Genomic DNA, 10593 nt, shown 5'->3' with positions numbered 1-10593 from the left:
TTTGTATGGTGCCTTGGCGAATTCTTAACTCCCCCAGTTTGAATGCAAGAGCAGTTGTGAGCAAAGTTTCTGCCAGACTAGGTGGCCATGTGTGTTATGTGTGTGAGGAACATCTGTATGTGTGTATATGTCTTAGATCTCAGGAATGGGGTGCAGGGCCATGTAAATTTTATAGAGGGCATTTATAAGTATGCATATAGGGTTTAGGTACGAACAGACCTAAGTCAGTATGGTTACACCCTATTATTGATTTGTTGTTGTAAAATATTAATATTAGCCACCCCATATTTAGGTGAAGGTCAAAGGTTTCCTTCCCCCATTACCTAGCTACCTAGCTAGATGAAAGCCAGTCTCAGACCTAATTCTGTCCTGCACATATTGTTGGCATGCAGGGACACTGACAATTAAATAGTCTGACTTACAAGCATCTTGGAGTTTCCATGCTCTGTCCCTGAGATACTTCAAGCACACTTTGCATACAAGGGACTGTAAGAGAGATGTTTTGGTCAGGCCAGCATGACACTGTTCTAGAGGTAGACCCAGTGGACATAACACCAGGCAATCAGAATCCAGTGTCCTATAGGCTGGGGACAGGATCATTTAAGAGTCCAGCCTACAGCAGCATCCCAAAGGGTAAATCCTATGTTGTATAGCTCTAGAACACTGTACCCAATCCATGTATTTGAATATACTGATTTCTACAAGGAAAATCATCAAGCCCTTATGTATGGCTGTATGGCTTGTATGGCTTTTTGACTGAGTGTCACAATTACCCTTTCTATCCTCTAATAACTGTGCTGAAGTACGGCAACACATTATGGATCACAGAAGGTAGGGTGACTTGTGGAGGTGCCTGTAGGATCAGGCCTGGGCACTGCAGAGCTGGCTGTCTGTGTGTATATTTTCAGCTTTTATGTTTGTGAATATGACTATATGTCTTTCAGAGTTTGTAGAATAACTAGATAGATATATACATATCCGAAGACGTAACAACAGTACATAACAATCACACGTGGTTGGTAAGAGAGATGTTCTCTCTTGGTCTCCAGGGTGGTGCAGTGACTTAGGATGTCACAATACTGGTGTGAGTATGCCTGTGTATACATTTTCCTCTTCCATCCTGTGACCATTGTAAGCTCTCTGAGATGTCTGGGCCTCTGAAAGCAATGACTGGCCTAATTTGGTTTCCTTCTGACACAACCTGTTCATTGGTCCTAGATCCTTGAGAGCTACTTTGATACGAGAACTCACATCCTTGACACCAGACCCTCACACTAGTCCTCAGCATCCAGACAGGAGGGACCTAGGGAACTTCCTTGGGCCTGGCTACCCAGTGATCAAAGTCATCTGGCCTTGAAGGCACCAAAGAACAGATTGGGCCATCAGACCAAGTTCTACCAACTACAGACACATTTTCTGACCATTTCTGGGCTAGGGTTCCTGTCCCTTACCTGGGCTTTCAACCTCTGCCCTTTGCTCCGTGGGTCCTTTGGGGAGCCATGATGGACCCAGCTTTCCCAAAGTCCAAGACAGGCTTCTAAGGGTTGCTTTTTCCTAATTTGCTTTAAGTTGCGATAGATATGAGAACCCACATCCTTGACACCAGACCCTCACACTGGTCCTCAGCATCCAGGCAGGAAGGCACCTAGGAAACTTCGTTGGGCCTGGCTACCCAGCGATCTGGGTCTCCTGTCTTGATGCAGTTGTTAACACACTGACCACCTGATTTTCTCACATTCTCTACCAATCTCTCCCTCCTGATCATCTCTTCTACCAGCCTAGCTGGATTCCTCTCAGGACAGGCATGTTGACACCATTCCTTTAGCCTTCCCCTCAGGGCCTCGGCCTTGAACCCTATGCTGCTGCTGCTAAGTCGCTTCAGTCGTGTCCGACTCTGTGCGACCCCATAGACCGCAGCCCACCAGGCCCCGCCGTCCCTGGGATTCTCCAGGCAAGAACACTGGAGTGGGTTGCCATTTCCTCCTCCAATGCATGAAAGTGAAAAGTGAAAGTGAAGTTGCTCAGTCGTGTCCGACTCTTAGCGACCCCATGGACTGCAGCCTACCAGGCTCCTCCGTCCATGGGATTTTCCAGGCAAGAGTACTGGAGTGGGGTGCCATTGCCTTCTCCCTGAACCCTGTTCTCATACACAATTACTAGTGGACCTCTCTACTCAAGTCTTGCCCCTGATCCCGAGGGCAGGAGGAAGGCCCCCGGCCCTCCAACAATTCCGCCCACTGGTGGCCCCACCCTCTTCCGCAGCGCGCCCCGCCCTCACCCGATCCTTCCCAGCTTCCGCCCACCCACGTGGTCCCCTCTACGCTGGACTTCTCCCAGGATTTGCGGCTCAGTCTGTGACACTGACACTTACTGACGCTGCAGACTCAGCTGTGGCAGCCGGACAGGGCGGTCACTGGCTGAGGAGCGTGGGCCCCGCCTTTCCGCGTCGCTCTTCTGTCTGCGGCTGCGCGGTGACCATAGCGGTATCAACTGCTCGTGCGCAGAGTGCAGAATCGCAGTTGGCTCCATAGCTCAGGGGTTAGAGCACTGGTCTTGTAAACCAGGGGTCGCGAGTTCAAATCTCGCTGGGGCCTAATTGCCCTTTTTTCCCCCACCCCCCTATTTCTGGAGAGGAGAAGATGCGCTTGCCAACACGACTTTCCGCCATACTGAAAGGGTAGACTTAAATTAAGCAGATCTGAGTGTTTTTGCCCCTCAAGTGGCCGTCACTTATCGCTCCCTCCACCCCTCCTCTAACATTATCTCTTTAAGAACCAGACCCACTGCTCCCTTGGACTTGCGGTCACAGATTCCGCTGGCTCCGCGCGCCTTCTCCCCAGCGACCCCTCCCTCGCTTCTTTCTGCGCGTCGTCTTGGCAAATTCATAGCGAGTCTTTTTGTTCCCCTCCCGTCACTGACTCGGGCCAGGGGCTTTGCCGTGTTCTCTAATTCGTTCTTCTTCCTTGAGCGGGGAGCACCTGTGAACGCTCCACACCCACCTCCGTACTCTGGGAATCTATTATTTTAGTTGAGAGTGGGGCTGTGTTTAAGACCCCGGGAAGTCTGCCTTTGGTCCCCGAAATCTGGCTTCTTCAATGAGGTGGCCTTCCAGTAGGGTAGTCACTTTGGGATTGAAGAATCCAGGAGTTCGGGCCGCACAAATGCCCCATCGTGCCAGTGTGGGGCAGGTCCATTCGGCTCTTGACGCAAAGCGTGATTCTTTGGGTGAGATCTGCCTTGTGTGACGGAGAGAAGCGAGTCCCTCCTCTGCCACTCACCCCACCTATCTCATTCACCCCTCCTGGGCGTCTGCCCAGGTTCCCGAGAGCAGTATTCTCTCCTCTGGTGATACGGCCCGGGCTCTATTTTCCAAAGCTGATCCAAGCTAGACCTCATGTGGACTGGCGACTCACTCGGGGCTTTTCTGAGGGTCCTCACCCGCCGGATGGCGCGGCGGGATTAATCACGTCTCTGCCTCTGCCAAGACCCCCACCCCCTGCCATGGGTCATGCCTGCGAAGGCCATGGCGGGCGGGCACCCAAGACCTCCAGCGGGCCTGGTTCTGCCCATTGGGCAGGGCCCCCATTGTTCACTTAGGATTTAGGCTTATTTGTGCACTTGATTTCCATTCACGGCATTAATAAATCAATCAGACAGGTCATCATGAATTACTGCTTTTGGTTCGTTAAAAGGAAAACCAAAAGTTTTTTTTTTTTTTTTTTTAAAGATTGGAAGTGAATGTGACAAAGTTGTGGTCTTTAGGTCCAGGTATCACGAATGTGGATTCTTTCTTTCTTTCTTTTTGTTGCATTTTTCTTTATATAATTCCATAGAGAAGACAGGCGAATGCTTACAACACCGAGGCAGTAGTGGCCAAGGGGCCAAGGACGCACCGCGGCGGTAAGCAGAGGTGAGCCCACCTACCTCCATTGCTGAATGCGCAATGGAGAAGGGGAAGACACAGCGCGTGGAGATGAGGTGCGTGAGCATCGTAGTCTCCAAGGAAGAGGCCGAGAGGAGGAGCACTTGAGTGGAGAGGCCACGGCAGAGCGCTGAGCTAAGATCTAAGAGAATGGCAATAGGAAAAAAGAGCACTCTCTGCCCCACCCTCCCACCCCCATCCCGAAGTGGGTTTTCCAGCATTCATCTCCCACGCTGTTTTGTAACAGCCATCTGTGTAGGGGAATTTCTCTGCTAGTGGCACAAAAATACACTTTGGGGTCAACTCTAAGTGGATTTTCGTGAATTTTTCTAGCAAGGAATCAGAATAACCGCTTTTCACAACTGGGTTACCCAGTGGAATTGGAACAGGAAAGCACCCGCAGAGTCTGGGCCTTCGGTTCACCCGACCTAAGACTGTTGTGGGACGATCCCGGCCGAAGGCAGCAAGGGCGGATAGCCGGGACACGCGGCCTGGGCGCCGCGCCTATGTGTGCGCGAGGGCACGGAGGCGAACTTTGCCGGGTGTGCACCAACCGCCGCTGCCGGTCACCCTTGAAGGAGCGGGGTTCCTGGTCATCTCATGTATGCTTTTCATTTCTCACTTTTCTACATTTTCGGAATACTTTGCAAATAAGTAGTTGTTTTAGAAAACATTTTCATAAAATGATAGAGAAAAGCCCCCGCCCCCTTATCAGGCGCTCGATAGGAAGCGATTATCCAGATTTCCTTTCGTCTGCGGCAGGTACTGACCCAGTCTATCTCTCCTCGTCCCCGACTCTCTTCAGGGACCCTCAGGCTCTCCCGGCTTCTGTGCCCTGCCTCCAGTTCTCCAGACTTGCGCCTTATTTGGGCTCCACTGGGAAAAGAGTCCCCACAGTGGAAGGGTGCCCCTGCCTGCTGCCCGAGAAATCTTAGCAACGAGCCGCTCGTTGGCATTCCAGGAGGTCTCAGAGGGGCCGAGAGATACTGAGAATTGATGCTGAGTGAACTATCTACCGGAGAAAGCAATGGCACCCCACTCCAGCACTCTTGCCTGGAAAATCCCATGGACGGAGGAGCCTGGTGGGCTGCAGTCCATGGGGTCGCGAAGAGTCGGACACAACTGAGCGACTTCACTTTCACTTTTCACTTTCATGCATTGGAGAAGGAAATGGCAACCCACTCCAGTGTTCTTGCCTGGAGAATCCCAGGAATGGTGGAGCCTGGTGGGCTGCAGTCTATGGGGTCGCACAAAGTTGGACACGACTGAAGCGACTTAGCAGCAGCAGCAGCAGCAGCAGAACTAACAGCTGAGACGGCGGACGTGGAGGCGGACGTGGATATCGTCGAACTGGGATAGGTCGGGCGTGAGAAAGTCCGAGATGCACAGAACATTTTCAACGTGCCAGAAAGAAAAATTGGTTTCTCAGTGGGTAAAAGAGTCCACATAGCGTCATACCAGGGACTGACCCAATCATTCCCGAGTGGGGGGCAGGCTATTTTGTCTACAGGTTACAGTTTTTGCCTCTGACGTGAGAGGTCCCAGGTTCAGACTCCAGACGAGCCCTTTTCTTTTTTTCCTTTGTCCCTTTCTTTCTAAAAATCTCTCATGTGGACAGTTTTGGTCCTGGACGGGTAATGGGCATTACCAAACGTTCGGGGATGGGAAAGAAGTTCGGGTAGTAGAGTGGGTGAGGCGCTTCAGAGCCCATGGTTCCCGGTGAGAGACTGGGAGCAGAGCCTCCCACGGGTGTTTCCACTGATTGGGTCGTGGGACCATCCTTTCCCACCACAGAACTGTATATTCACTGATCCCACCAGTTTTCCTAAAAATCAATAGTGTCACAAAGATGACCAAGCTCAGGCGTTTCTGTATTGTAGTAGATATTATCTTCATCTAACAGGTGAAAGGTCTCCAGTTTGAAGCTGAGGGGAAACAAAGTTGGTAGCATCTTGAGGGTTTTTGTTTTTTTCCACTATTGGAAATTTATTACTTGGAGGTAAATTTAGTCCTAGTCCAGGACGTCCCAGTCCAAGACATCCAGTCATCACCTTCACCTGGTTACAGAGGTGTACACTTTTCCAGGGAAGAGAAATTTAACATTTACACCTCTGGATTCTCATACTCAAGAGGCATTAACCCATGAAAGTAGTATTAACCCACCCCACTTTCACTTTGGGACTTTGCACTCACTAAGTTGGGTGATTTTGCTTGTTTTCAGTCGCTCAGTCGTGTCCAACTCTGTGTCGCCATGGACTGCAGCATACCAGGCTTCCCTGTCCTTCACCATCTCCTGGAGCTTGCTCAGACTCATGTCCATTGAGTCGGTGGTGCCATCCAACCATCTCATCCTTTGTCGTCCCCTTCTCTTCCTGCCTTCAGTCTTTCCCAGCATCAAGGTCTTTCCCAATGAGTCAACTCTTCACACCGGAAGTATTGGAGCTTCAACTTGAGCATCTATTTTTCAAATGAACATTCAGGGTTGATTTCCTTTAGGATTGATGGTTTGTTCTCCTTGCAGCCCAAGGGACTCTCAAGAGTCTTTTCCAACACCACAGTTCAAAAGCATCAATTCTTCTGCATTCAGCCTTCTCTATGGTCCAACTCTCACATCCATACATGACTACTGGAAAAATCATAGCTTTGACTAGACGGACCTTTGTCAGCAAAGTAATATCTCTGCTTTTTAATATGCTGTCTAGGTTTGTCATAGCCTTTCTTCCAAGGAGCAAGCATCTTTTGATTTCGTGGCTACGGTCACCTTCTGCAGTGATTTTGGAGCCTAAGAAAATAAAGCCTGTCACTGTTTCCACTTTTCCCCTTTCTATTTGCCATAAAGTGATGGGACTGGATGCCATGATCTTCCTTTTTTGAATGTTGAGCTTTAAGCCAGCTTTTACACTCTCCTCTTTCACTTTTATCAAGAGGCTCTTTAGTTCTTCGATTTCTGCCCTTAGGGTGGTGTCATCTGAGTATCTGAGGGTAGTGATATTTCTCCCAGCAATCTTGATTCCAGCTTGTACTTCATCCGTTCCAGCATTTTGCATGATGTACTCTGCATATAAGTTAAATAAGCAGGATGACAATATACAGGCTTGTCTACTCCTTTCCCAATTTTGAACCAGTCTGTTGTTCCAACTGTTGCTTCTTGACCTGCATACAGGTTTCCCAGGAGGTAGGTAAGGAGGTCTGGTATTACCATCTCTTTAAGAATTTTTTACAATTTGTTGTGATCCACACAGTCAAAGGCTTTAACATAGTCAATGAAGCAGAAGTTGATGTTTTTCTGGAATTCTCTTGCTTTTTCTATGATCCAAGGGGTATTTCGCTGAAAGCTGGCAAACACAGTCTCATGTTCAGAATAAAGGTAAGGTCGCGATTGAGCGACCAATATGCATAATCTTTTTGTGTGGAGGATTGAAGGGGCGAGGGGGCGGGAGAAAAAAAGTTGTCAACAAGCTGGCAGCGGTGGGATTCGAACCCACGCCCCCGGAGAGACTGGAGCCTTAATCCAGCGCCTTAGACCGCTCGGCCACGCTACCGTACCGGGAAGTGACTTTTTTTGGTGTTGTTTTTCAATTTAGATAACGTCCCCAGGCTCCTGAGGGAAATCTTGTGTTCCGGTGCCTCTACAGGTCAGAGCAGAACCAACCACACCCCAACTAGCAGAATTAGATTGTCCAGAATCTCTGGAGCGGAATCTGCACCCTGCGCTCCTCTGACAAAGGATGAGTCGTGAAGTCCAGACCACCGCACACAATGGTTTGGGGAAGAACATTCCAGTCACTCCGACTTTTCACTTTTGGGAAGTGGGCGTGGACGCAGGGGAAGACTTCTACATTATCACTTGTTTTATTTTTATATTTTAACTGTGATCTTCTGTTGGTTTTATAAATTAAAAAAAAAAAAAAACAGAAAGGAACCCTACATTACTTCTCCCGGTTCTTTTTTGTTTACCCCATAACATTTTTTGGTAATAACATGGACACATTCAGAAGTGGCTCATTAACGATCGCGTGGCCACCATCTCAGAAGCCTCCATCCTTGCAGTTTTGTTGCCTGATGTTTCCACCCTTGAAACAAATGTTCCAGGTGGAGGTATAGGGCCTTAACAAAACAAGCTTGATTGAACACTGTATGGAGACCTCCCCGCCTCCCCGCCCCTCACCAATCATAAAAACCAATTTCTTAAAAAATAGCAAATCCTAGAAAAATGTATAGAAAAAAATCCCCTCGCAAGCCCCAAACTCAGAGACAACCATCAATACTTGGTGAACTAATCTCCAGTTTGCTTTTCTCTTGATTTTTACCTGCACCAGTGGAGAAGAAGGTGACAGAGGATGAGATGGTTGGATGGCGTCACGGACTCAACTGACATGGGCTTAAGCAAACTCCAGGAGATAGTGTAGGACAGGGAAGCCTGGCATGCTGCAGTCCATGGGGCCGCCAAGAGTCCCACAGGACCTAGAGACTGAACAACAGTGAGGCTATGTCTTTACTTGTGATCATGCTACAGATACAGATTTGAATTAAGCTTTTTTTTTAAAAAAAATTATCTATCTCCATGCCAGTGCATAACTTATGACAAGCTTAATTAGAGGAGGAGACAGAGGGAAACTTCAGATACTGAGGTAGATTTCTGGGCAGGTTTAAAATCTTTAAGGGTTGACAGACATGAGTGTTCACGAAATCTCTTTTAGATGTAGGGCTTTCCTTCCACTTGACAATTTTCACTTAACAGTTCTTACATTATGAAGTTGAAATAGTCTTTTACCTGTAAAGCAAATGAAAAATAGAGAGCGAGAGAAATAAACAATTTCTCTAGAGTATAAAGATGTTAGAAATAGTTTGGTTTCCTTTCACAAACATCTTAATGTATAAAATTTGAAACTTCATTAAGGAAGTCTTAATTTTGACTTTTAAAAATTGTCAAGACAAAGAATTTTCTTGATTTACAGATCACAGTAGCTTTCTAAACGTTTAAGATACAAGTACAAGCAAAATCTCAGATGCTCTTGGAAGTACATTTTTGGATACAGCACACATGATACATATGTCTTTGGGGGCTTGATTATCCTTTTGAGATATTGAAGAATACTCAGTTTATCTTACATTACAAATTTAGCCTTTGATAACCACAACTTGGATAGAGCACAAAGTGGAATCTTCAAAGGTTTCTCAATATACCCTCAGTCTGGGGAATTCCCTGGTGGCCTAGCGGAATTGCACTCATCTCACACACTAGCAAAATAATGCTCAAAATTCTCCAAGTCAGTCTTCAGCAGTACATGAACCATGAACTTCCAGATGTTCAAGCTGGATTTAGAAAAGGCACAGGAACCAGAGATCAAATTGCCAACATCTGTTGGACCTATGAAAAAGCAAGAGAATTCCAGAAAAACATCTATTTTATTGACTATGCCAAAGCCTTTGACCGTGTGGACCACAACAAACTGTTGAAAATTCTTAAAGAGATGGGAATACCAGACCACCTGACCTGCCTCCTGAGAAATCTGTATGCAGATCAAGAAGCAATAGTTAGAACTGGACATGGAACAACAGACTGTTTCCAAATCGGGAAAGGAGTATAAGGCTATATATTGTCACTCTGCTTATTTAACTTCTATGCAGAGTACATCATGAGAAATGCTGGGCTGGATGAAGCACAAGCTGTAATCAAGATTGCTGGGAGAAATATCAATAGCCTCAGATATACAGATGACTCCACCCTTATGGCAGAAAGTGAAGAAGAACTAAAGAGCCTCTTAATGAAAGTGAAAGAGAAGAGTGAAAAAACTGGCTTAAAACTCAACATTCAGAAAACTAAAATGATGGCATCTGGTCCCATCACTTCATGGCAAATAGATGGGGAAACAATGGAAACAGTGATAGACTTTATTTTGGGGGCTCCAAAATCACTGCAGGTGGTGACTGCAGCCATGAAATTAAAAGATGCTTGATCCTTGGAAGAAAAGTTATGACCAACCTAGACAGCATATTAAAAAGAAGAGACATTACTTTGCCAACAAAGGTCCATCTAGTCAAAGCTATGGTTTTTCCAGTGGTCATGTATGAATGTGAGAGTTGGATAACAAAGAAAGCTGAGCACCAGTGAATTGATGCTTTTGAACTGTGGTGTTGGAGAAGACTCTTGAGAGTCCCTTGGACTGCAAGGAGATCCAACCAGTCCATCCTAAAGGAAACTAGTCCTGAATATTCATTGGAAGCTGAAGCTGAAACTCCAATACTTTGGCCACCTGATGGGAAGTGCTGAATCATTGGAAAAGACCCTGAGGCTGGGAAAGACAGAGGGCAAGAGGAGAAGGAGACAACAGAGGATGAGATGGTTGGATGGCACCATGAGTTTGAGTAAGCTCCGGGAGCTGGTGATGGACAGGGAGGCCTGGCATGCTGCGGTCCATGGGGTCGCAGAGTCGGATACGACTGAGCGACTAAACTGAACTGAACTGAACTAGCAGAAAGGACTCTTTGGAATTGCTACCAAAGGCACAGGTTCAATTCTTGGCGCCATGAGACCAAGGGGAAACTTACTATTGAAGCATTGGCAAGTAACTATTTGGAATGAACCCTAGAGACAATGGAATGCTGGGTCTTTTCCGACTAGTTTCCTCTTATAGCATCGTTGAACTACTATCATATAGATAACCTAA

The 10593-nt window shown here is 47.2% G+C and overlaps 2 non-coding genes across 2 annotated transcripts; one reads left to right on the top strand and one right to left on the bottom strand.

The window, feature by feature from the left end:
- Window positions 1-2521: 2521 nt before the first annotated feature.
- On the top strand, window positions 2522-2594 carry TRNAT-UGU (transfer RNA threonine (anticodon UGU)). The gene has a single exon. It is a non-coding gene; the product is annotated as a tRNA-Thr (tRNA).
- A 4788-nt stretch (window positions 2595-7382) lies between these two features.
- On the bottom strand, window positions 7383-7464 carry TRNAL-AAG (transfer RNA leucine (anticodon AAG)). Its single transcript has one exon. It is a non-coding gene; the product is annotated as a tRNA-Leu (tRNA).
- Window positions 7465-10593: the final 3129 nt, after the last annotated feature.

Source organism: Bos indicus, chromosome 7, assembly GCF_029378745.1.
Source record: "Bos indicus isolate NIAB-ARS_2022 breed Sahiwal x Tharparkar chromosome 7, NIAB-ARS_B.indTharparkar_mat_pri_1.0, whole genome shotgun sequence".
NCBI classification, from domain to species: Eukaryota; Metazoa; Chordata; class Mammalia; order Artiodactyla; family Bovidae; genus Bos; species Bos indicus.
The sequence above is the reverse complement of the archived record's forward strand: the minus strand, read 5'-3'. Positions and strand labels throughout refer to the sequence as shown.